At 40.0% G+C, this 26,956-nt stretch overlaps 1 long non-coding RNA gene across 1 annotated transcript; it reads right to left on the minus strand.

Moving 5' to 3' along the window:
- Nucleotides 1-537: 537 nt before the first annotated feature.
- Nucleotides 538-25,907, minus strand: LOC307170076. The gene is made up of 3 exons (XR_013823287.1): nucleotides 25,723-25,907; nucleotides 982-1,029; nucleotides 538-753 (listed from the first exon to the last, which is right to left on the minus strand). It is a non-coding gene; the product is annotated as an uncharacterized lncRNA (long non-coding RNA).
- Between the last annotated feature and the right edge of the window lie 1,049 nt (nucleotides 25,908-26,956).

Raw genomic sequence — 26,956 nt, forward strand, 5'->3', positions numbered from 1 at the left:
TTTTGAACAAACTCGATATACCGCCCAGCCCTAACATCTATGCAAAATAATCCTTGAAACATTTCTCATTTAAGGCCATTCCCGTTTCGAATAGGCTATGTGATTTTAGAACCAATGAGGTTCATTCTTGTGTTATGCAGCACGTTTATCAGCAAATTTTATTTCTCTTTGTACACAGGTCTACACTCTTTAATAGACGTATTCATGTTTAAACACAATCTAAAACTATTATTCAAATTAATTACTTCTATATAACTATATATTAAGTTGCTCAAGCAAGTGGTAAAATATTTAACCATGTACTTATATTAAAATCCCATACATAAATAAATCTTGCATGTCACAAAGAACTTGTTTTTCCACCTCCACGAATGAGACGAGTGTTGTTCATTATGTTTCAGCTTCTGCAAGAACCAATGAGGTTCATTCTCGTGTTACGCAGCACGTTTGAGCTTCTATCTGAACTACTTAAAGCTTCATAACCTTAATGTTCTTCAGCCTCACTAATGAAGAATCAGGAATAAACACCAACCTCTTTGTTCTTCAGTGTGTTTCATTCTGCAGTGTTCTGGATCTCTCATGTTCTCACTGTCCTTCAATAAACTCTGTCTTTGCAGATTTCAGCTCTTCCTGATGGTTCGATGCTCGTCTTCACTTGTAGCTGATGGGAATATTCCAGCATTTACTGGTGAATTGCAGTGGGAGGAGCTTCACTGAAGGAGGAGGAGCTTCACTGAAGGAGGAGGGGCAGATCTGACAAAATCAAGAAGAAATCACTTACTGAGTTTATGTTTTCATACTAATTCTCCTATTTATCTATTAATGGAACTTTAAACTTTTATCTTACCTCTAATTAATATGTAGGCAAAGAAATATAGAAACAATATTGTTTTGTTTATTGTACTTTAGTTTTTGTGTTTAACTTTTATATGAAAAACGGTTAATTACAGATTAATGAAATAAATGCATTATGAAACTTACCTATATCTTGTAGATGTCACAATAGCTGATCGTGTTGTTTGCTCAAATCTGTTGACAATAAAATGAGCTTAATGTGTGAATTTACAGATCTGAAGACATCAGCATAATGAATGAGGAGAAAACAGGATCTATTGACATGAAATAAAGAGGCTTTTCAGCTGCTCTGATAATAGTGATGAGCCATAGACTATCAATACTCATTCAACAAGCCATTCAGGATCAGCAGATCATCTCACTCCATTATAAGTATTTGCTGCTAGAAACAGATTGTTTGAGTCAGAATATCTGCTAAAAAAAGCCTATACAAGTGCTCTATATTAGATTATTTCTCAAATGAGAGAGAAAAAAGCAGCAATACAAAAGACAGACACTATAATGACACCCATCTTTATCAACCAATGTATTTTTCCTATTTAAATCTATATCCTAATAACTTCGTTCATAACACTTCGCTAGCATCCTACCGTTTTGTGTGTGAAGAGAAATACATATAATAAAAACTTCTTCTTTAAGTGTTTTAGTCAGCAGACACAAATAGCGACGAATATGATGAAAACCATCCGGAAATGTCGCCGTAAAATGATATTTAAACTGTATAAAGAGTATTTTAGAATTACGTGATATAGCGTGAACAGTTTACCTCAGAAGTCTCGACACTGACGGAGCGCGCGCGCGATGACGTCATCACCGCAAGGCGAAATCAACAGCAGATATGTATATAAACTTTGGAATATATATTCAATAATAATTCGATATAAAAATAAAAATAGATCTCTCTTCTATATTATAGAAGATTTTCATATAGGCCTATCTCTTCATAGTTAGACAACGTTTAAACTGTAATTGATTATGTAACAGATTAAAGTCTGAAGAGAAGTTAAGGCTATAGGAATGTTGCGTTTATGTGTGGAACACATTCTGTCCTTTGGGACTTGCCGTAGGCAAGAGAGAGATGGGCATGCGCATAAGATGACCACGCACCAACGCGGGAGAGAATAAAGTGTGTGTACCGTTCATGGAACTTCTGTGTCTCGTTTTTATTATTTTATTAGACCAAAAGTGTTTAGGCGAACCCAATATAAAAGCTCGGTTACATTGGTGGCAGCGGTTTTATTTTTTTAGTAGGTTGAATTAGTGTTTCAAGTGTGTTTCGGCGGGTGTTTAACTATTTTAGTTATCGTAACTTCTAAAGTTTATACATTAGTTAAGGTAGCACACGCGGTCAACGGATTGTCATTATGTGGTGCAAGGACGAGGAGGACAGAGGACAGCAAGGACGGGACCGTGACAGAGGCCATAGAAGCGTGCGAATTGATTTGCCTTCGCCGTTCTCCGGGGAGGAGAGGCAAAGCTTCGTGTGCTGGGCCAGACAGTTCGAAGTGTTGGTCAAAGCGCTCACGGAAGGGAGTGGAGCCGCTTCATACAACTATGAACTGACAAGGATTTTACCTACACGTCTGTGCAACGCAGCCTTTTCTCTATGGGACAGTCTCTCTGATACTGTTAAGTCGGACTATGACGCGGTGAAGGAGAAGCTAAAAGAGGCTTTTGGAAGGAGACAGTTCATGGAGCGATTCAGAGCCAGTCTGTCTGCCCGCCCCCGCGCAGCGCGGGAGAGTTTGGAAGTGTACGCAGCAGAAATCAGCAGGCTTGTGGATGAGGCTTTTCCTGAGTACGGCGACAGAGCTCAGAGGGAAGAGAAGTTTCGCCGTTTCGTGGCGGGTCTGGACCCGGTGCTGAGGACGAAATGCTATGAGCAGGGGGCGACGGACATGGAGGAGGCTGTAATAATTGCAGGTCGGTGTGAGAACGCGAGAAATGCGGTTGATATGGGACATGTGACTGCTAATGTCAAGTATAGTCAGACTGCCGATGGGACTGTGGCTAATGTGAACTCTGTGTCGGACATTAGTGGACTGTACAGAGCGATTGATAGATTAACTGACGAGGTGAGGGGCATGAAAGTGTCTCTTAACCGTTTGGAGGACGAAAATCACAGACTGAAAGAGAGAGTTAGCCGTAGCGGCACAGAGTGGAGTAGAGCGCGCTCCCCGTCACGTGAGTCGATTCAGTGCTGCTGTCAGGGGCGTGCATGCCGTATGCAGACATATGAGACGCAGAGAGGCCGCTCATCTGAAAGAAAGCCATTTATGGAGTTCAGTGGTCGTAAGGAATACAATGCGACTCGTAGCCCTATGAGACGCACCGCCAGCCCCTCCCCCAACCCCAGCATGCGGAGACGAGGCAGTTATGAGGAGGAGCCGAGGAAACAGGGAGTGCGCTTCATGACCCCTAGCGGTGAGGAGAGGAACTACGAGCCGGGAAACGAGCTGTAGCTGATGTTGCGGCCCAAACACCAGCTGTACTACCCAGGGGCCTTAAGCATGATGACAGTTCCTATGTATTGTTGGACGCGGAGGCAAACACTAACAAGGGGCCACTGGTATCATATGTGAAAGGAACTATTGAGGGCATTGAACTTCCAATTTTAATAGACTCCGGTTCTAGTGTATCACTAATGAGCTCTGAATTTCGAATGTCAATCCCAGCACTTCGCAGTCGACCTATGAAGAAAGACTATATTGCGACCCGTGCTGTAAACGGGCAGATGTTGGATACGCTGGGCACGCTTACTGTGACACTACAGCTGGGTACTGAAACATGGCAACACGTTTTTCATGTGGTGAGAGAAGCGACGCAGTCCATATTGTTGGGATGGGATTTTTTAGTAAAAAATCATGCCCTGCTGGACGTTAGTCATGCTAAACTGCAGTTGTGGGACATTTCCATTCCGCTTCTTGCCAGCAAAGACTTTGTCCCAGCATGCTGCAATGTGTCTCTGGCCACAGATATGACATTTCCACCCCTCAGTGAGTCAATTGTGCCTGTTAAGATTGGTTTGCCTAGCGCGGCCCAGGTGTCTAGTGACTTTGTGGGGTATTTGGAACCTAATGTGTCTGATTCAGCCAGCTTGGTTATTGCGCACACACTCACTAATGTGCACAATGGGCTAACTAAGGCTCGGATTTTGAATCCTACTGGACAGGACATTTCTGTGAGACAGGGGACGCACCTGGGCGAGTTTTATTCTGTAGCTGATTCTGATGTTCAGCATGTTGAGCAGGACTCAAGTGAAAGGTCTGTTCCTAACCCCCATAACACAGCTCCTCCCATTTCTTTAAGTGAGTCGCCGATTTCAGCACCAGACAAAGAAAAGCTCTCGTCATTGTTGCTGGAGTACAGCGACATTTTCAACTCAGCAGGCCAGAATACGGGGAAATGCACGTTAGTGCAGCATTATATCAGAACAGGTGGACATGCCCCTATTAAGCATCGAGCATACCGTACATCGCCTGAAAAGCGAGCTGAAATCGAGAGACAGGTGGCGGGTCTGCTAGCTGATGGCATCATCGAGGAAAGCTGTAGCCCCTGGGCGTCGCCAGTTGTGCTTGTAAAAAAGAAATGTGGTGCCTGGCGTTTCTGTGTGGACTACAGACGTTTGAACAGTGTCACTATCCAGGACTCTCACCCTCTGCCACGCGTGGATGATACACTGGACGCATTAGCAGGCTCCAGATGGTTCAGCACGTTGGATTTTTCGAATGGCTACTGGCAGGTGGAGGTGGCCGAGCAAGACAGAGAAAAAATGGCCTTTACCACAGGTCAGGGTCTATATCAGTGGCGCTCCATGCCTATGGGACTTTCCAACTCTCCCGCCACTTTTCAACGGATGATGGAGCTAGTTCTAAGAGGACTTCCATGGCACATCTGCATGGTGTACCTGGACGATATTTTGATTTATAGTGGAACATTTGAAGAGCATTTAACTCATCTGAAAGAAGTGTTTTCTAGAATTCTATCGGCAGGTTTGAAATTGAACCCCGGAAAATGCCACCTGGCCAGGGATCATGTGGTGTTCTTGGGTCATGTCGTCTCAGAGAAAGGTCTTCAGCCTGACCCGAGAAACACAGAGAAGGTGAGAAATTGGCCAGTTCCACAGTCTCCCTCCGAGGTTAGAGCATTTGTGGGACTATGTTCATACTATCAACGTTTTGTTAAGGACTTTTCGAAACATGCAGCTCCACTGAACCAGCTGGTTGGCAAAAACGTGCCTTTTGTATGGAGTACCGATTGTGACAACTCATTTAACTATTTAAAGGGAGTGCTGTCTTCAGCTCCCATTGTGACAATGCCGGAGTTCAAAGTGCCTTTCAAAGTTTATACTGACGCCTCTAAGTGGGCCGTTGGTGCTGTGCTCGCGCAGGAAAAAGAGGGACTCGAGTATGTGGTGGCCTATGCCAGCCGTGCTTTGAATGCCACACAAAGACGTTGGTCCACTTTTGACCGGGAGTTATGGGCTGTCGTGTGGGCAGTGAGGGAATTTAGACACTATCTTGGACTCTCCTCATTCACCATCATTACGGATCATCGGCCACTCTTAGCACTACGCCGCATGTCCATCGAGGATGACCCAACGGGCAGAAGGGCTAGATGGCTCTTGGAATTGGACCCTTTGAACTGGGTCATTGAGCACAAAAAGGGCAATCAGCATAAAAACGCTGATGCACTGTCCCGCCGTCCGGTGACACCAGACCAGAAGGATATTGAGACAGTAGTTGAATTAGTGCGGGACGTGAATGCGGTGAGTGCTGAACAATCAAATAATTACATTTCTTGTTCCACTGAGACAGCTGAGGTGGCTGAAGAAGGGACTGTGACTGACTCGTCCTCCAGTGCGGACAACATAATGAGCCTGTCTGAGTTATCGTGTGATGCAGCAGACATTGTTGCTATGCAGCAGAACGATCCAGATATTGACACAGTACGACACTGGGTGGAACGATCACAAAGGCCTCCTAGGAGACGACTGGCGGGTACATCTCCAAGTTTACGAAAATATTGGACTGTGTTTAACCGTCTCTCTATAATAAATGGACTGTTGTGTCGCTCTGTTTCCTGTCCCCTCACAGGTGACCCTGTTGCTCAAGTCGTGGTTCCTCCTGCTCTTAAACATGACATTCTTAGGCAGCTTCACGGGGCCCCAACCGGTGCTCATTTTTCTCCTGAGCGGGTGTGGGAACGGGCGAGGCGTTTTTGCTACTGGCCGTCTATGTTTAAGGACATCAAAACATGGTGCGAGCAATGCACAGCGTGCCAGACTCGCCGTAGGCCTGTCCCTATTCATCAAGCACCCATGGGTGGGTCCCTCGCAACGCGGCCCTTTGAGAGAGTTGCTATGGACATTTTAGAACTGCCAATAACAACCAAAGGCAATCGGTATGTATTGGTAGTTGAGGATTATTTCACGAAGTTCGTTAATCTATATGCTTTGACTAATCAATCTGCGCAAACGGTCGCACATTGCCTGTTTGCGGACTACATTTTAATACATGGCATTCCCAAAACTTTACATTCAGATCAGGGCCGACAGTTCGAATCAGAGGTGGTCCTGACCCTATGTAAATTGCTCAACATAAAGAAAACGCGCACCACTCCCTATCACCCGGCCTCGGACGGCATGGTGGAGCGTTTTAACAGGACGTTAATTGATCAAATTGCTAAGATACTCTTGTCATGTGGGGGCGAATGGGACGATTATATCAAACAGGTTGCATTTGCGTACAACTCCTCAAATCATTCTAGTACCAAGTTCTCGCCATACTTCCTGGTCCATGGACGGGAACCAAGGATGCCCACTGACTGTTTACTGGCCACCCGTACACTTGACTGTGATGTTGCTAAGTCTCATGCTGACTTCGTATCCACTTTACTGACTAAGCTACAAGACGCTTTCAGGAGTGCTAGAATGTACAGTGAAGTGGCGCATGATCGACAGAAGCTGTACCATGATTCAGATCTCAGACACCAGCCCTATACAGTCGGCGCCATGGTGTGGCTCCATAACCCTGTGGAGAGCCGCATGAAGCTGGCACCTCACTGGAAAGGACCTTTTCAGATTGTGCAGGTCTTAGAGTCTGGTGGAGAGCCTGGTCTGACGTACCGGATCGTTAGCCCTATAGACTCAGATGAACGAGGACAGGTTGTGCATTACAATAGGTTGAGACCTTATACATTGCCTGTTCCCACACTATCTTCTACTGAGAGACTGTCGTTAGTTCCTGATTCTTTGTCTGATTCCCCTTCTAAGGAGCCTGATATATTGGGGGGAGTGAAGTGCAGTTCACCTCAAAAGGATTTAGGAGAGGTACTGGAGGGGCCTGATAAGCTCACTCCTGTTATGAGTAGGGCTGGGAGAAGGTTGAAACCTCCTGGTGGCTTGAAAGATTTTGTACTGTACTGAGGTTCATTGTTGTATGGTACCTGTTCATTGTTGTGAAAAAAAAAATGAACAAAGTGAAAACTGTATAAGTGATAATTGTAATTTCATAGTGTGCAAACAGTGTACATGGGTTTGAGTATTATACATGTTGATGTGTATTATTACTGTTTCTGTTTTCTGTTCTATCCCTTGTTGTTTGATAGATAAACGGGGACGTTTATTTTAGGGGGATGGGACGTATGTAACAGATTAAAGTCTGAAGAGAAGTTAAGGCTATAGGAATGTTGCGTTTATGTGTGGAACACATTCTGTCCTTTGGGACTTGCCGTAGGCAAGAGAGAGATGGGCATGCGCATAAGATGACCACGCACCAACGCGGGAGAGAATAAAGTGTGTGTACCGTTCATGGAACTTCTGTGTCTCGTTTTTATTATTTTATTAGACCAAAAGTGTTTAGGCGAACCCAATATAAAAGCTCGGTTACAATTATTATGTGGGTTTCCAGTTACACTGAAAGAGAATGCTGAGCAATATGTTAAAGACAGCATGTTTCTAGGAGACATTGATATTCTGAAACACAGTTGTACTAATAAACTTACAATTTTAAGAATATAAGCTGGAATCATAAACTAAATTGTGGTCCAGTGTATTTAGAAATATAAACTGGAATAAAGCTTGGTGTATTTGTGAAGCATACTGTTTAAATATTAAAATAAAAGTGGTTACATTACATACAAATAGTACAAAGTATATATCCAGCTAAAAGTGTGTTAGAGAGGTTTAATTTAGAAATGGATTATTTATGTAATCTGTTTTGTAGTTGTATATACACAAAGATTGTTTGGGTGGATGTGGAAAATTTCATTAGAAGGAAAACAAATGTTATAATTCATTAAATTAAATATTTTGGATATATGTATGTATTATTCCAATGAAAGTAATAATAATATCAATAATTTTACTTTTATTAACTTTTAATTATGTTGGTAAATTTTCATTTAGAAACTCTAAAATAATGGTCCAGATCACTAGTTCCTGCATAGTGACTAGGCAACACTTCAGTAATTAGTGATGCATTTTATGACCAAGTTGAGAGTAAAAAAGACAATTGCTAATGTCTCATACACTTTAAAGCTGTGATTAGTAATTAATTAGTAACTCTTTATAATTTGTCATAATTACCTATTAGTTCATAATGATGCCAATCTCATTCAGTAATTACCTATCTAATAAGGAACTATATTAGTCCTAAATTCGATATTACTTACTGATTAGTTAAGCTTGTTTCCATATTATTTAATAGTAGTAGCTGAAGTGTTAATGTAGTGCTACTCATTAGTCCTACATTACTTCCTGCATAATTACTTATTAACGACGGACCATTATTAAAAAGTATTACCGAAATGCCTTCAGGGTGATACAGACCCCACTGCGAAACTTGCCACATAAGTAAATAATTAAATCCAGAATATTATTTTAACATGATGTTGTCACAGGTCGGAGTGGGCCAAGCCAGACTGCACCCACCCCTGGAACCCGGGAACCACCTCGAGGAACGTGTCAAGGACCAAACAGACAAGGAAGTAAAGGAATAACAGTTTTCTTTATTAAGTAAAAACAGTAAATTGGAAAAGTCCTAATTAAAATCTTCTTTCTTGCCGCCAGAGGGGGTTCGGTGGTCTTCTGGACCTTGGAGGGGGGGAACAATCGTGGCGGGCCTGCGGCTCATTGAAGGGGGATCAGAGGGATACTCGCGCCATTTAGGTAGGTCACTGGGTAAGTACTCTTTACAGGACTCAAGAGGAGGTCGTGGTTATACGGACCCCATTCGGGCTGGAACCAGGTAGGTATTCAGGTACGAGGGTGAAGCGAGTCACTGATGCTGCTCCAGAGGTAGGTACTCAGGGAACGGTTACCTCAGACTCCAACAGGACGCAGGTGAACATGTGACGAGCGGGCCGGGCCAGGAGAGAAAATGGTAAGTATACCCCGGTAGGTGTCTTCTACGCCGGGCAAGAGTAGAACGGGGGTTTTTAGCCAGGGCGTGAGGGGACCTTTAGACAGCAGGAGGACAACAGACACTTCGATCTAGGTACGTACCACAGCTATTCCCTGGAACGACACAGTTAGCTGCCACCAACAGGTAAGGATACTCGGGTGGGGTTACCCCTTCCTCAAGGGGGAGGCGGAACTTAAGTGAGGCCCGTAGGAACCACCAGGCGGGAGTAGCCCTTTTGGACGGGAGCTCCCCTTAGGCTGTCCACTGCGACAATACAGCAGACTTTAACTGTTAGCAGTACATGAGGCGTTCAGATATATTACCTTCCTCCTCGAACAGGGGCAGGGGCTTGCAGCGAGGGCATGTGGAGACCACCGGCAGGACGAACACTTCGAGCAAGATGCTCTACTTCAACTGCACACTGTGACGATACAGCAAGGATTTAACTGTTCAACAGTATATGAAACATTCAGCTGAAATACCTTCTCTCTTTCTGAACAGGGCAGAGGCTTCCAATTAGGGCGTATGGAGACCACCAGGCGGGGAGGACACTTTGAACGAGACGCTCCACTTCGGCTGTACACTATAACAATGTAGCAGGGTTTAACTGTTCAACAGTATATGAAACATTCAGCTGAAATACCTTCTTTCTTTCTGAACAGAGCAGAGACTTTCGATTAGGGCATGTAGAGACCCCCAGGCGGGGAGGACACTTTGGACGAGACGCTCCACTTCGGCTGTACACTGTAACGATGTAACAGGGTTTAACTGTTCAACAGCATATAAAACATTCAGCTGAAATACCTTCTCTCTTTCTGAACAGGGCAGGGGCTTGCAGCGAGGGCGTGTGGAGACCACCGGCAGGACGAGCACTTCGAGCAAGATGCTCTACTTCAACTGCACACTGTGACGATACAGCAAGGATTTAACTGTTCAACAGTATATGAAACGTTCAGCTGAAATACCTTCTCTCTTTCTGAACAGGGCAGGGGCTTTCGATTAGGGCGTGTGGAGACCACCAGGCGGGGAGGACACTTTGAGCGAGACGCTCCACTTCGGCTGTACACTGTAACAATGCAACAGGGTTTAACTGTTCAACAGCATATAAAACATTCAGCTGACAGAGCCGGGTTGTCTCGAAGAAGTAAGTTGGACGCTTGATGTATCAAAAGCTCTTCCTTGGAGACAGCGGGTGAAAGACTATAGAGGGAGAGTGCACAGCAGACTACTTTTACTTCTTCACACAATAAACTTTTACACCATAACACAAACCGTGTGAGTCGTCACTTCAGGCACCACATCTCCACTCGCACGCCGTGCATTCGGGCCAGCACCCACCCACCGGTCTTTCTCCCACCGGATCAAATCTCGTCTTTTGCGAGGGCTCAACTTCTCTCCGAAAAAGCAGAAGACGGGTGCAGCTGTTGTCACATTCGGCAAAGGGGGGACAGAAGTTGGAGACAGATCAACAATTCACTCAGTGTACTAGTTCACTCGTGCCACACACTTTCCAAACTCTCAACACCACTTCAGTGTTAGTGCATATAAACAACGGATCCGATACTCATCACTTTGCGTCCTTCCCACTGCTGACGATATTCCTTGGGTTTTCGCTGACAAATCCTTCACTCTCTTCTTTCTACTTTTCAGCTACGATCTTCGCCCGTTCTACAGCCCAGCCTCAATAGAAAGACAACCCGTCGACAAACACAGTATCTCACGGGAGGAGAACCACACTCACCGTCCGCTTCCTCTCTATTTTAAAGCCCCATCAAGATACGTGTCCCTCTCACAGCGCTCCCTGTAATCACCCCACACCTGCTGTCAATCGGGGAATTGGCCTTGCTGCCATGGCAACAGATTCGCAGTGCATAGAGACGGGTGTTCGCTGGAGATCTCTAAATAACACTGCATTCACAAGGACTTCTAGTCCCGTTCTGATTTTTGTCACACCGTGACAATGTTTTTACCTCAAGATGACTCGCAGTAGCCGCTGTTATCGGTTGTTGTCCTGCAGTAACAGAGCACTAGATGGCACGATTGAAGAATCAGCGCCAGTGTGTTGATGAGGCACAATGAAATTGAGTATTGCAGGGAGCTGTGGAAAAATAGAATTGCTTTGTCAAGTCTAGTGGACAGCCTCAAGCTGTTGCGGTGCGGCGAAAAGACTAGAAAATATGACAAGGCATATCTCGCCCTCAGATTCACCAGTTCAATGATGGGTAATGAAGAGAGACCACAGTGTGTTGCGTGCCTCAAAATATGAACTTCTAACCATTATGAAGTCGAACAAGTGAAGACGCCACTTAGAGACTCATATCACATACAGAAGGAGAAACTTGTTGATGTTGAGAAGTTGTAGTACTTTATTAATTACAATATTTTAAATAAATCCTTTAGAAATTTGCAATCAAGTTCCTGTCTGAGAGTGTCTTTTTGTGGGTGTATCTTTATTCATCAAAGAATACTGAAAAAACTTGAAGCAGCACAACTGTTTGCAACATTGATAATAATCAGAAATGTTTCTTGAGCAACAAATCATCATATTAGAATGATTTCTGGAGGATCATGTCACATTGAAGAATGGAGTAATGATGCTGAAAATTCAGCTTTGATCACAGGAATAAATTAAATGTAACATATTCAGATAAAAACAAATAGTTGAAGTTGGAATATTTCATAATATTACCTTTTACTGTATATTGAATATATAAATGCACCCTTGTTGAGCATAAGAGACGTTCAAAAACCAAAAATCTTACATCACAAACACAAGGGGGAAGAAGTCTTAAAAATATTTTTCTCTACAAAACGGGGTCTGGCAGAAAAAGTTTGGGAACCACTGCCATAGACTATCAATACTCATGAACAAGCCATTCAGGATCAGCAGCAGATCATCTCACTTTATTAGAAGTATTTGCTTGTAGAATAAATGCTGAAAGCCTATAAAAGTGCTCTAGTATTACTATTATTTCTCAAATGACACAGAAAATAGCAATAATATAAAGACAGACACTAATGTCACCCATCTTTATCAATCACTGTTATTTGTTCATATGAATCTAAATGTCCTAATAACTACATTCATAACAATGAAGTAATTAGTTTGCTAGCATCTTACTGTTTGTTAGCATCTTACAATTTATGCAAGGATATAAACTGAGAATAGAGATTTCAAAGAAAATCTTTTTGTATATTGGAATATTCTTGATCACTCGAGCGTCACTTTAACGCTTCATCAGCGGCGCTCAAAGGATCTGCTCTTGTGTTGTTAAAGTTTGGTTATTTAAGAAATGTATCATAATAAATATAAATGATTGTGACAGATGTGAAGGGGGAGGAGAATTTATACGTGCGTCAGGTTTCTGGCCAAGAAACACTTCCACATGGGAGACACCTGTGCATCCTCGCTCATAACTCCTCATTCCTCGCGGCGCAATTACAGGATTGAGATGTCCTTCAAGATGGCTGAATTCCATCGGTTTCCGGGTCACATGCTGGAGGATGGAGGAGTGAGGAACCGAGGAAGCATCAATTTGAGTATTGAGACGCACCCTGACTGAAGGAAGAGTGCGCTAGTGATGACGTCATCGCCGTGAGACGAAATCAAAGGCAGATTATCAAAAACGTGCAAAACATCAATAAAACCAAAAATATGGGTATTTCATGGATTTTATATGTAACAAATAATATAAAAATAAATGCATTTATAAATTTATATATATTTATAAATTACTTTGTGAAGCAAAAACAAGAAAGTAAAAGTAAAAACAAACAAATTTACAAGATATCAAAGCATATCCAGAGAATAAAAGTGAACGTCAGTTGCAAACCTGCATTACAGTATATCTTTACATCTGTTTTCTAAATACACGACAAGAGGAAGAACTAGTTAATTTAAAAACAACAATGAAGAACAAGTTAAAAATAAATCAGCCTCTTCTTCAGCTTTTTGAACAAGAACAGTTTGAACCTGTTATATATATAGTATAATAGTATTGAATATTATAATAGTATAATTTATATCATGAAGCAAAATGATATGCAAGAATAAAACTAATAGATATTGTCCATCTTTGAGTTGATCTGAATCTCAGTAGAAACTGCTGGTCTTTAAGATGAACTTTATTCAATGTGACAAATTTAGATGATGTTTCTTTTGTTCTGTCGCTGTTGCTGGTTAGGACGTATTTATATTGAAGATATTTTATTACTTAACAGTATTATTGTGTCACGTTTGGTGAGGATGCGGCATCAGACTTCAAAGTGCTGGATCTGAATATTAACTACTTGTGATTGTTTTTTGTGTGACTGTGTAGATTAGATGAATGACTGAAGCTCTTCCCACATGCAGTGCAGTGATACGGTTTCTCTCCAGTGTGGATCCTCTCGTGTGTGTTCAGGGTTCCTGACTGACTGAATCTCTTGTCGCAGTGTGAACACTTGTAAGGTTTCTCTCCAGTGTGGATCCTCTGGTGCAGTTTTAAATGTTCAGCGCTAATAAAAGTCTTCTCACACTCAAAGCACATGTGATTTCTTACACCAGTGTGTATTTTTTGATGAGCTTTTAAATCCTGCAGACGTGAAAAACTCTTTCCACACAAAGAACATGAATGTGGTTTCTCCTGTGAATGAACTGTCATGTGCCTCTTCAGGGCTGAAGCCCACAAAAATGTTTTACCACATTGATCACATTCGTGCAGTTTCTCTCCAGTGTGGATCTTCATGTGAGACTTAAGGTTTCCTTGTTGTGTAAAACTCTTTCCACACTGATCACATGAGAACGGTTTCTCTCCAGTGTGGATCCTCATGTGATCCTTGAGACTCTGTTTGTGTGTAAAACTCTTTCCACACTGATCACATGTGAACGGTTTCTCTCCAGTGTGGATCCTCATGTGAACCTTGAGACTCTGTTTGTGTGTGTAACTCTTTCCACACTGACGGCAAGTGAAACATTTCTTGTCTCTTCTTTTCAGTAAAGAAATACTTTCAGTCTGTGAGCGAGTTTTAGCTCCAGTTTTGACCTGATGATGTTTCTCCTGCTCTTCACTCTCCTCATTCTCCAGCATCACGTCTGAAATGACAGTAAAAAAAAGTTATATTTTAAATAATCATCAAAAATCAGAGAGAATTGTGGCATTGAAGGCTAATTATTTATTATTTATTTTATTTTATTACAGGGACAGTGCATATTAATAAACATTTGTGTCAATATGCCAGAGTTAGCCAGAAGGCTATTTTCATCTGCAGCCCCTCGACAGATGGTAAAAGTCACCCTAAAAAGAGAATAAAATGACATATACACATAACAATATAAAGATTACAATACAGTTAGTAAAAAATACTATTATGTTAAAATGTACAATCGAAACACAGCAAACCGACAATCAAACAAACATCACACAAAAACATGACACACACACACACACAAGGCAAGAAGCCAGCAGTGGGCAGCCAATGAGGTTCATTCTCGTGTTACAGGATTTAAATTTTTGGGTGAACTAACCCTTTAAATACGTAAAGACATAGGCTATTTATTTTCAAACTTAAATATTTTTATATTTTAATCTGGACTACAACATGTCCTAGATATTGACTGAAAATGTTATGATTCTTTATTATTGTTCAGTAACACTTTACTCTTTAACTGTTAACTCTTTAGTTAACATAAACTGACAATTAAATACTTCTAAAGCATTTAATAATCTTAGTTAATGTTAATTTCAACATTTATTAATACTAACATGAACTAACTATGATCAGTTGTATTTTTATAACTAACGTTAATAAAGAATAGTAACTTCTGTAACAAATGTAGCTATTGATCATTGTTCATGTTATTTAAGGCACTAACTAACATTAACTAATAAGATCTTATTGTAAAGTGATACCTATTGTTCTTTCTAATTCTTTTGCACTTTAATCTGTTTGAAACATTTGTTTACTTTATATTTTTTGAGTACTGCTTTATTATATTTATATGTTCAGAGTTCTTTTTGCTATTCACCTTATTCTGCGCCCGTTCTATTTCCCATGATTCATAGCGGTTTCAACTGACTAAACCGTTTTCTACTTCCGGTTGAAGTGTTTGTTTACATTGAATGTTAGTACTAGCGTGAAGGCTACGGTGATCGTTTGTAGTTATTAAAAGTAGTAGATAGGGCCGTAGTACTCGAGTCCGGTCTTGGACTCGAGACCGTTTTTCTATGGTCTCGGACTCGCTGGCATTCGGACTCAGACTTGTCCCGGTCCCGGCCACTGGTCTTGCCAAATATGGCTTTTGGTCTCGACCGAGTCCAGGTGTCTTTATGATGTTCCCAGTAAGCACACATACGTCGCCGCGATATTAAAACAAAATATTATTGGAGGGAAAGTGAAACACTGGCCACCTAATAACTTGCGTTGCGATGGGCATTTCGGCTCTTTTTCGTGAGCCGGTGTTCCGACGATTTGGGCTGCCTTGTCGAAAAATGCTACCGTAGCGCGAATCGATCACAGAGAATGTCATTCATTCTCTATTGTTTCCATAATGGTGTAAATCTCACAATATTATGACATCGTTATTTCATTTAAAACAGGGTAAATGTATGGGGTGCATATTTTGATATTTTAAATTAACTAGCAATTATCACATTTGATATAACAAGTAAAAATTACATGATATTATATTAATACTTAATTGATATTAAGTTATGACTACTGTATACTGTACTCAGGGGCGGATTAAGGTGGTCAGGGGCCCCAAGGCTGCTCTTTGTGTGAGGCCCCCCCTAAAAATTTATTTAGTGCCATACATGGTCCACACGCAACTACGGTGAACTGGCATACACACATTGAGAGAGCCAACACTACAGTGTTTCCTTTACATTCCTTCAAGTGGTGGCCAATTCACATCTACCCAATAACCTGCTTGTTTTTTTTTTGTTTTTTTTTTCTTATGGGCCAGTTAGGGTCTTTTTTTGTTCGCGTCGCGGTTATGGGTGGGCCTGACGGGCCTAGGCCCACCCACTTTTCAACAGGCCCACCCAAAACTTTTCTTCTTCAAAAAAAAAAACTTTTAATATATTCTAATTTTGTCAAGAATTATAAAAAATCGTCAATAAGCTCATAATTTGTGCTAAAATAGTCTAAATGTTTAGTTTTAAGAACAATTTTAAAAAGCTGGTTATGTCCATTTTGATGTTTCTGCGCAAGTTCAGCAGACAGTGAGGTTCGGGTTTGTTCCGATCAGAGCTTGTGAGCGGAGAGTGCATTTTTGAATATTCCGCTCCGCTCGCTCATTCCGTAGGGTCGCTCGCTCGTCCCAGAAGAATGGCCTGCTGTCTGGCTCGAAAATATGTAGAATAAGGGCTGCTTCCGACTAATTTTTTTTTAGTCGACTAGGAGTTGTTCATTTAAGCCATTCGTGGACAAATCGCCCCTTTATATTAATTTAATTACTTAGGCTATATACCCTAAGAGCGTTTACATATAGCCGCATTCAAGCGCACGAACGCACACATAAAGCTTGCCACAAAGAACCGGTAAAAGTAATGATTATGAATGTGTCTAAAAAGCAAGGAGACATTTAATTATTTATTAATATACTGGTGTTTTCTGTGTCGCTGCAAAGATGAAGTTGACGATGCGGATTCACCATGAACGCCAGAGAAAAATGCACATTTCTGATGACATATTTAGAGAATAGCCTATTTCTTTTGGTTTTGAATATTTTCGTTTGCAAGTAGATATTTCAAGCTTTCTATAATAGATAGCCTATATTTCTCAAATCTGTGAGGCACAAGCTGAGATTCAGCGCCCTCCAGTTCACGTGCAATGCAAGTGATCGTGTTGGCGCCTTATTACATTGTCTGCTATATATTTGCTTCTTATTTAGTAAATACAGGCAATTGGTTGATAAAACATTGATCAAAATTAAGATACAATTTATACAAAACGAAAATCTTTCAAAAAGAGACTTTCTACAAAACAAGACTCAATGAAGTGGTCAAAATCATGTTTTACCCACTCCATGTCTCCAGACATTGCGCATCTCATGATGTATAATATCTTTCTCATGCTGCATGCTCACTTTCATAATCAACATTGATTAAATTAAAAAACATAATGACGTCACATATTTTCTAACCCAGCCCTCGGCCCTGTTGCAACAGTCATTGGTAGGCTACCTTAAACACGCACGTACAGTCTCGGAGTCATCGCTGCAACCAGGAGATGAAGAGAGCTGAGATCCACATCACCTAGCACATCTTCGTCTCTGCCACCCCAGGATACTAGCGCGGCTAGCGCAGCTAGCGTGACCAGCGCCGTTGCTAGAAGGGCGTCAGCGCCTCTGCCTCGCGAGTGGATGATAGCCCTGAAGACGCCTAGTAATGGTATACCTTTAGTGGTAGTATACCTTTAGTTAAGTTATACCTATGAGTCTTCGTAGCGCGCTAAGAGACAGCGTTATCGGGAAACGCAGCCCAGGTATGATGATGCGTAATGGAGATTCCAAAGCGCTCTTCTTTGGTCAGAACCATGGAGAGCGATCGCGGATAGGTCCGTCCTATGCACCAAAACTTTTTACAATGCAACAAAATATTTAAAGAGCATCAAGCTATTAAAATCTATATTATGTATACGCACAGATAATATAACAGTATAGGCCTATTAGTCAGTAATTTTTATTAGGTTAAACAGTGATTGGATAAGGTTTTTAATTTAAGGCCCACCCACAATTGGTCTGGCCCATCCAAAACTGTAATCATGGCGCCGTGCCTTTGCGCTTAAGTAAATAAAAAAAATAAAAAAAAATTGTCTGGCCAATCCGAGGCCCCTGCACACGTGGGGCCCCTAGGCTGCAGCCAAGGCAAGCCTGTGCATTAATCCGCGCCAGACTGTACTGTTTTTATTTTTAAAACGATGTGAAAAGTAAACATTTCAGCTCGTTTGACTCAGCTCACTGAAAAGAGCCGGTTCTTTTCACTCACAAACGGCTCTTTAAAAAATAAATCTTTAAATAAATTCACTGAAAGTCCAGCGCTAGTGCAACGTGAATATTCACATTTTTAATTGTCCATAACAACCCGAAAACTTGCCTGCTTGCCTTGCACATCTAATTAATGGGCAAAGTTTTCCGACTTTTTTTCTTATGTTTCAGTTTTAACGCAGCTAACCACTCTAAACGTTTACGTTATTGAATGTATCTGATACGGAACCGGACATGGGCCCGGTTCCCCAAAACGTTCTTATCGCTAAGTAGTTCTTAACCTATTCCTTAACCTCTCTCTTAACATTATGGCACGATTCCCGACACGTTCGTACGCTAAGTATATCTTCTGTAAGTCACACTTTCGTAAGGTTGGTCTGGACCACTCTTAGCTTTACTTTATCACTGTTGCAGGTCTATACGAATATAACTCTGAAGTTTTAATCAGGGTTCGTACACTTTTTCCAAGGTCAAATTCAAGCACTTTTCAAGCACTTTCCAGGTCCATTTTAAAGCTTTTTCCAGCACCTTACACTACCGTAAATGACATAACAATACATAGTTAAAATTATTATTTAGTGTTTTTATCACATCAAAAGAGATAAACAGCCAAATGTTTCATAATAGCAGAGGGCTGCACGATATTGAAGAAAAATTTGATATGTGATAACTCAATATGCGATACGATAATGCTTAAAGTGTGTCAAATTAACTTAGGCTAAATTATCTTTAAAATATCTTTAAAATGATATAACCTACACATATGTGTTTCACATTCTTTTTGTGATAAGAAAATATCCTTACAACTTCAAGACAGTGAACATCAGTGTTCTGTAGCATAAGAAGTGTTATTTTAACATCACTGGGGTTCAGGGGTTCAGGTTATCCTACATTAGGTTTATTTAACAACAGAAACTGATTAATCAAATGTAAAAATAAACACTGCTTAGTTTTCACTGCATGAATTAAATATACTGATTCTTATTAAAGCTACAAAAGTTAGCCTATTCAGCCAAAAGCAGTGAGTGATTTTCTTTGTCTTTTGTTCATGACCCCAGTTATTGCAAGCCGTTGCGATATGCAATTATGCATATTGTAATATATACATTTGCAATATTTCAATATATTGTGCAGCCCTAATATTTAAGCCAATCACAAGTTTTATTCTTCAAAATGTATCACTAAGTATATAGCCTAAAGCATATGAATAATATAGCCTACTTTTCATTATATTAATGTCCAAATATTGCTTACCAGATAATGTGATTTATAGGCTGTAAAACTGAATTAATTTCTGAAATATTTGACAGGCCTTCCCGTTTTGTGACACGTACATTCTTGATATAGACACGGTTTGAACAATATCTGAGTGCACAGGCACCTGCCTGGTAAATGTATTTCATTGCCAAGATGTCTTGGGCCAAGACACAACGTTAGCTAATACATTTACTGGAATAGAGCAGAGTAAATATTGCATAGGGCCATCCTAAACCTTACAGTAACAGTAGGCTATACTACTTATGACACTGACTGATTTCAGTTCAGCAATCAACGACTGTTGTTATGCACTGGGCTAACGTTTGCAGGTTAATTTGCACGTTACAGTTCTGTAATTTTGGCAATGTTCACTGCATATTCCACAAATGAACGTGACATAACGGACATGCAATACTTACATTACATTATCACACCAAGTACTCTCAGTCACTAATGGCCCTTTCAGATAGGACGCGGACCGGGCTGCGCTATGAAATGAAACCGATATATTTCAATGGCTTGCGCCGCGCGACTCGGACCAAAGCGGAGCTCAGCGAGCTCGCGCGCACGCCGCGGTCAAAGTTTAAAATAGTTCAACTGTTGACGCTGCGTGGCCAATAAAAACGGTGCATCCAAACAACCGCGGAAATCAAAATGAAAACTCCGCCTACTTTTGCTCTGGCCAGCGTAACGCAAATCAATCTGATTCTGAAAGGCTACATTTTTTTTCTCCATAAAGAACTATTTCGTCAATGATATTTCTTGTGAAAGAAATACAGCTACAAATTCAAGCATTTTCAAGCATTTTATCCAAAATTCAAGCACTTTTCAAACCTTGAAAACACAACATCAAAACTCAAGCACTTTCAAGGATTTCAAGCACCCGTACGAACCCTGTTTAATACACCCAGACAGTGTTCAGTTAGGCTAATTCAAGTGTTTTCATGCAAAGAATAAAATTATCATTACACTGATTGTTGTTAGATTTTTAATTATATTATTATACAATATTATTAATTTAATTAAAAAGCGCTTTTAAAGGCCAGTGAAAGCATAGGCTACTGTCAGTTAAGTCCTATTCGGACGCTAATATTGTTTCTCATGGGCTCGTACAGAATTTTAAACATTTATAGGGGTGAGTCTGTGATTTTAGTGCCGTCCGAATCCATAATATCAGTGTTTTTTCTCACCCAACCCGCGTAAAAATCCCTGGCCAAATTAGTACCTACTGTTTTTTGACAAACAGGTCTTCAGTTTACAAGAAGAGATTCAAAATTCACTGTTTAAACCCTTTTTGATCACTGCCGAGCACCGTACGTATGTACACTTTTATTACTGAAATGCTGGAAAGTATTTCCAAGAACAATATTTCATCGCAGCTCCACCTCAGCGAACAAAACTGGGAAAGAGAAGAAAGCACGTACAAATTTGAAATGGTTATTATGGCAGCAATATATGATACAATTTAAAAATATGTAGGCTAGGCTATTATAGGCTATTATAGTTTGGATTATTTTTTATAATATCCCATGAGTCCTAATAAATGCAATTTCAACTATTTCTGAAGTGCTTCTTTTATAAAGAACATCGCTTTCTCACATAAACAGCCCCTGCACGAGAGAATAATTGATTCTCGAGTCATCGATATCAGCAGATTCAGCGGCATCGCCACGGACAACACCGGGTAACGTCGCACGTAAGAAGGCATATCTTAAGCAGCTTCCTAAGGTATAGTTCGGGGAACACACTTAGGAACATAAACAACTTTGGTAAGATATATCTTTCGAGTCTTCTTAGCGCGCTAAGAGTGAGCGTTATCGGGGAACCGGGCCATGGGCATTATATCCTTCTTATCTTATGCTCGAAACACTCAGTTTCTAAAAAGTTTGAAATCTTCTTTGAATTGTTAAAACAACCAACAACAGCACATGAGGAGCTTGAACTCATTCTCTCGCTGCTAGTACAGGTAAAGCGCTACGAACCGGAAGTAGGCAACCGGAGTCGTCGTTATGGCAGCGCGCATTGTTTAGAGCAGAATAAGGTGGATAAGAAGAAAAGTTATTAAACCTGTTATAGTATACATTTTTTTAATGTTTATTGCTAACCCCCCCTCCCCCCTCCCCAGCAAAATCAGTGTCAGGGTTGTAAAGTGTATTTAGGTATGTCCCAAATTCTGCTTACAGGGTTACAAAAATTGTGAACAAGATATAAAATAAATGTAAAATCAAACAGCTTAGATCATATTTAGTTTGGCCTTCTGATGCAGTGTTGCCAACTTAGCGCCTTTGTCGCTATATTTAGTGACTTTTCAGACCCATTTAGCGACTTTTTTTTTTAAAAATCGCCAAGTGACAAATCTAGCGACTTTTTGGACAAACTTTAGTAAGCTTCAAATGTTGCCAGTACTGTCCTGCGAGCGCAAGGTCTTGCTTTCTCTCTGCCGTCACTCTCTCTAGCTGCGTCTACTAGGGCTGACACTTTGAGAAAAATCTCATTCGAACGGATATCAAGCAATGTATTAGAATATATTCGAATATCTACGAGTAAAATGTAAAAGGAAGTTAACGAACAACCTTGATCCATCAGGAAACGGCACATGGTCGCTGAATTTCACTGTGCTTCATGAAGAGTTTTTTTCCTTTTAAAAATGCCGCTCTGCGCTCTGTCCAAGATCCGCCCGCTCCTGTTGTATGGGCGGTTTGGACGACGACACACATGTATTATACAATTGCATTGCATATAATGTGTGCTGGTCAACTAGTCTAAAATTAAGAAACCCCTAGAACACAGTAAAAAAAAGAAAAAAAAAAAAAGAACAGAAATATATATATATATATATATATATATATATATATATATATATATATATATAAAAAGATAAAAACATAGGAACATTGTGTACAATTAAGATTATTATTTTTCAAATATCCAAATATGATACTAAATGCCACAGGGAAAAGGGCTTCTATTTGTGACGTGATGTCTTTGCAGTTGAACATAGCACATTTTAAACAGGACACGCATTAGCTGAATAAATGTTAGCCAATACAAACATATTTATAGAAAACAGTTGACAATGAATAGACAGGAGTCCAATAATAGCAAAACAAATCACTTATTCTAAAAATAATATAAAGTATAAGTTCCGAATCCGACATAATGAGGGCTGTGTTAACAGTAAAACGTCCGTCATTTAACGAATTTTAAAAGCAGGGATGGATAATACAAAATGTTTTTTGACAAAAAAATCAAGCAAGAACAAAATTTAAACTTAGCCCGTCAATTTTCATTTTACAATGATCTTCTCTCTGTGTGAAGAGAGACAACTGATACAAGCACTGATACAACGGTACTTTTTAATCCATTAGTAACTAACGCGCTAGTTTTTATACAAAATAAATATGTAACATAATTAACACAATAATGTAACACATACATTTCTCAACACTGAGAATGAATGAATAAATAAACGCCTGTTTCTCCAGACTCGCGCTTATCAGTAGGCTTAGGCTAATCCACAAATCACAGCACTTTCATAATCACTAAGCCATAGCGATAGTTCAGCATTACTTGAGCATTTTATTATTTGCATGACTGAATGATGTCTTCCTCTTTTCTGAGTGACCATGAATAACTTAACGGAGTATTTTAAGATAATCCATGCGATCTGTGTGATCATCGAATCCATAAGATTAAGTTAACTCAACAATCAACTTTCCACATCGACCCCAGGCCGTTTCCCTTCAGGAGTCAGAAGTACCGTGCCTTACTGTCCTCGCTTATGACATCAGTCAGACGTCGGCCGCGGGAGTGGAAGGGGGATCGAGCGGGAATCTTTATTGGTGTCGATTTTCAGTCTCTTTTTAATGATAGGCCTTACGCATCTGTCAATCATCCCCGCTTGCTATTTGGGGAATGAACCCAGCGCTATGATTGGTCGAACTCTTCTTCTTTTGCTGTAGCTTGATTTGAGGACAGCGCGTGCACAGAGGCGTCACCAGGTTTTTGCGTAGTTTAGAGTGACAAATCGTACCAGCGTACTTTGAAGTCAAAATGCGAATCCGCTACGCAAAATGCGTACAGGTTAGCAGGTCTGCTATTGGCTATTATTCGCTTGATTTGGTCATGGGCCTACGCTACAATACGTTTAGAGCGGCCGCTACTGGATGAGATGCCAAACAATAAAATAAAAAGCAAACGGTCTAATCATAGACTGTAAAAAATGCGCAAAACATGGCACTTTAAAAACCGGATAGTTTATTTATAGTTCGATTTCGGATATTTCACGTCATGTTCGAATGCATATTCGAATATCGAATAAAAAGTGACAGCCCTAGCGTCTACCCTGTTCAGTGGATGAGAGGAGCAGCAGCACATTCATCTAATGAGCGCACGGCTGCTGACAGACGTGAATGAGCAGTGTTTTTCCACAGATTATCACTGATCTGCTTCTCTTCTGTTTTATATTTAAAGAATTTAGTTTGACCATTTTAATTTCCATTCTTTTCTTGTGCTTATCACTTGTAATACTCACTATCACAGAGTTTCAGTTCATCCAGTGTCCAAACTCTCTCAATTCAGATAATTTTACAGATAAAAATTTAGTCATGCACTATATCATACTCGTTATATTGTCTGACAATAATAGGAAATGAGAACAGCTTTATTGGACATTCGGCTATATCATATTATATTAAAATGCAGTATGTGAGCATGAATTTGGAGAGAAAACACATCAGGCTGGCAGAACACAAGTGCGACGTGATGACGTCATGAATATGCTAATTGACGTATGACGTCATCTAGTGACATTTAGCGACTTTCTGGGAAGGCTTTAGCTACTTTCCTTTGAAAATAGTTGGCAACACTGTTCTGATGTTGATTCAATGTGAATGTTTATCAAATCTTGTTTCACTGACCATTTGATTAAAACAAGAAAATCAATAAACATTTGAGTTTCAGGTCCTATTTTGTACCCTGCACATACAAAGTGTCCCTTATATTACTTATTGGTTTAACTGTTTTTTTCACAACTCTTAAGTTTCTCTACTACAAACACTAAATCTGATGAACTGCTTTATAACCTTAATGTTCTTCAGCCTCACTAATGAAGAATCAGGAATAAACACCAACCTCTTTGTTCTTCAGTGTGTTTCATTCTGCAGTGTTCTGGATCTCTCATGTTCTCACTGTCCTTCAATAAACTCTATCTTTGCAGATTTCAGCTCTTCCTGATGGTTTGATGCTCGTCTTCACTTGTAGCTGACGGGAATATTCCAGCATTTATTGGTGAATTGCAGTGAGCATTAGTAAAAGAATGATAACTGCATTAAAAATCTGTCAAAATCAAGATTAAATCAGTTAGTGGGTTTGTTTTTAGAACAATTTACACAAGTATTTATTTTCACCTTTCCATCTAGTAAAGTAACTTACGTAAACAAATTGCAAAGTGTTTTATACTAATTCACAAACTATCTCTTTTTATTTAGAAGAATTTCATCCACATATTTAAATTCTTACATTAATCTTACCTCTCATTAATATATAGGCAAATGAAAAAACAATGAAAAAATACCAAATGTAAACAATGTAAGAATAAAAATGAAAGAATAAATAGAAATAAAATTGTACAAATTTGCAAGAACCACTAAATAAAACACCAACAAGACAACTTTTTTGGTTTATTGTCTTAGTTTTTGTGTTTTATGTGAAACATGGTTTATCACAGATGAATGAAATAAACGCTGTTAAGAAACTTACCTTTATCTTGTAGATGTCACAATAGCTGATCGTGTCTTTTGCTCAAATCTGTTGACAATAAAATGAGCTTAATGTGTCAATTTACAGATCTGAAGACATCAGCATAATGAATGAGGAGAAAACAGGATCTATTGACGTGAAATAAAGAGGCTTTTCAGCTGCTCTGATAATAGTGATGAGCCATAGACTATCAATACTCATTCAACAAGCCATTCAGGATCAGCAGATCATCTCACTTTATTATAAGTATTTACTGCTAGAAACAGATTGTTTGAGTCAGAATATCTGCTGAAAAAAGCCTATACAAGTGCTCTAATATTAGATTATAGACAAAAAAGCAGCAATACAAAAGAGAGACACTATAATGACACCCATCTTTATCAACCTTTGTAATTTGTCTATATAAATCTAATTATAGTTATATCCTAATAACTTCGTTCATAACACTTACTTCGCACTTCGCTAGCATCCTACCGTTTTGTATGTGAAGAGAAATACATATAATAAAAACTTCTTCTTTGAGTGTTTTAGTCAGCAGACAAAAATAGCGACGAACCCGATGAAAACCATCAGGAAATGTCACCGTAAAATGATATTTAAACTGTATAAAGAGCATTTTAGAATTACGTGAAATAGCGTGAACAGTTTACCTCAGAAGTCTCGACACTGACGGAGCGCGCGCGCGATGACGTCATCACCGCAAGGCGAAATCAACAGCAGATTATATATATGTATGTAAACTTTGGAATAATATATTCAAAAATAAAAATAGATTTCTCTTCTATTATAGAAGATTTTCATATCTTCATATTAGTTAGACAACGTTTAAACTGTAATTGATTATCTAATATTGAATTCTTGGCTAATTTTGGGTTTCCAGTTACACTGAAAGAGAATGCTGAGCAATATATGTCAAAGACAGCATGTTTCTAGGAGACATTGACATTCTGAAACACAGTTGTACTAATAAACTTACAATTTTAAGAATATAAGCTGGAATCATAAAAGCTAAATTGAAGAGTGGCAGACAAAAAGCACCTTGGAGAAACTCAACAGCAGTGCAAAATATGAAAAGACAATGCAGAAAAGCAGAGCGCATGTGGCGGAAGACTAAACTTGTAGTCCATTATAACATCTACAAAGACTGCCTTCATGCTTTCAATATGGAACTAGGCAAAGCTAGACAGACTTTCTTCTCAAATATTATAAACAGTAATTTAAAAAACACACGCACTCTTTTTGCTATTATGTAGAGAGACTGACAAACCCTCCAAGCCAGATTCCCAGTGAAATGCTCTCAGTGAACAAGTGCAGTGAGTTTGCTTCTTTCTTCTCTGAGAAAATCAGTAATATCAGAAAGGTGATCAGCACATCCTTGAGTTGCACTGAGGTCAGACAGATCAGACCACCTGAGAAAGTAGTTACTATGTCTGATTTCAAAGAAATTAATGGCACAATTTTGGAAGAAACTGTACAGCACCTTAAAACATCAACCTGTGCTCTTGACACACTTCCCACATCATTTTTCAAAAGTGTGTTAAACAGTTTAGAAGCAGATCTTCTAGAAGTGGTAAATGCCTCACTTCTCTCTGGGAGTTTTCCAAACTCCCTGAAAACTGCAGTTGTCAAGCCCCTCCTGAAAAAGAGCAATCTGGATAAGACCATATTAAGCAACTATAGACCGATCTCAAATCTTCCTTTCATAGGC

This window comes from Squalius cephalus (genome assembly GCF_949319135.1).
Source record: "Squalius cephalus genome assembly, chromosome: 13".
NCBI lineage: Eukaryota > Metazoa > Chordata > Actinopteri > Cypriniformes > Leuciscidae > Squalius > Squalius cephalus.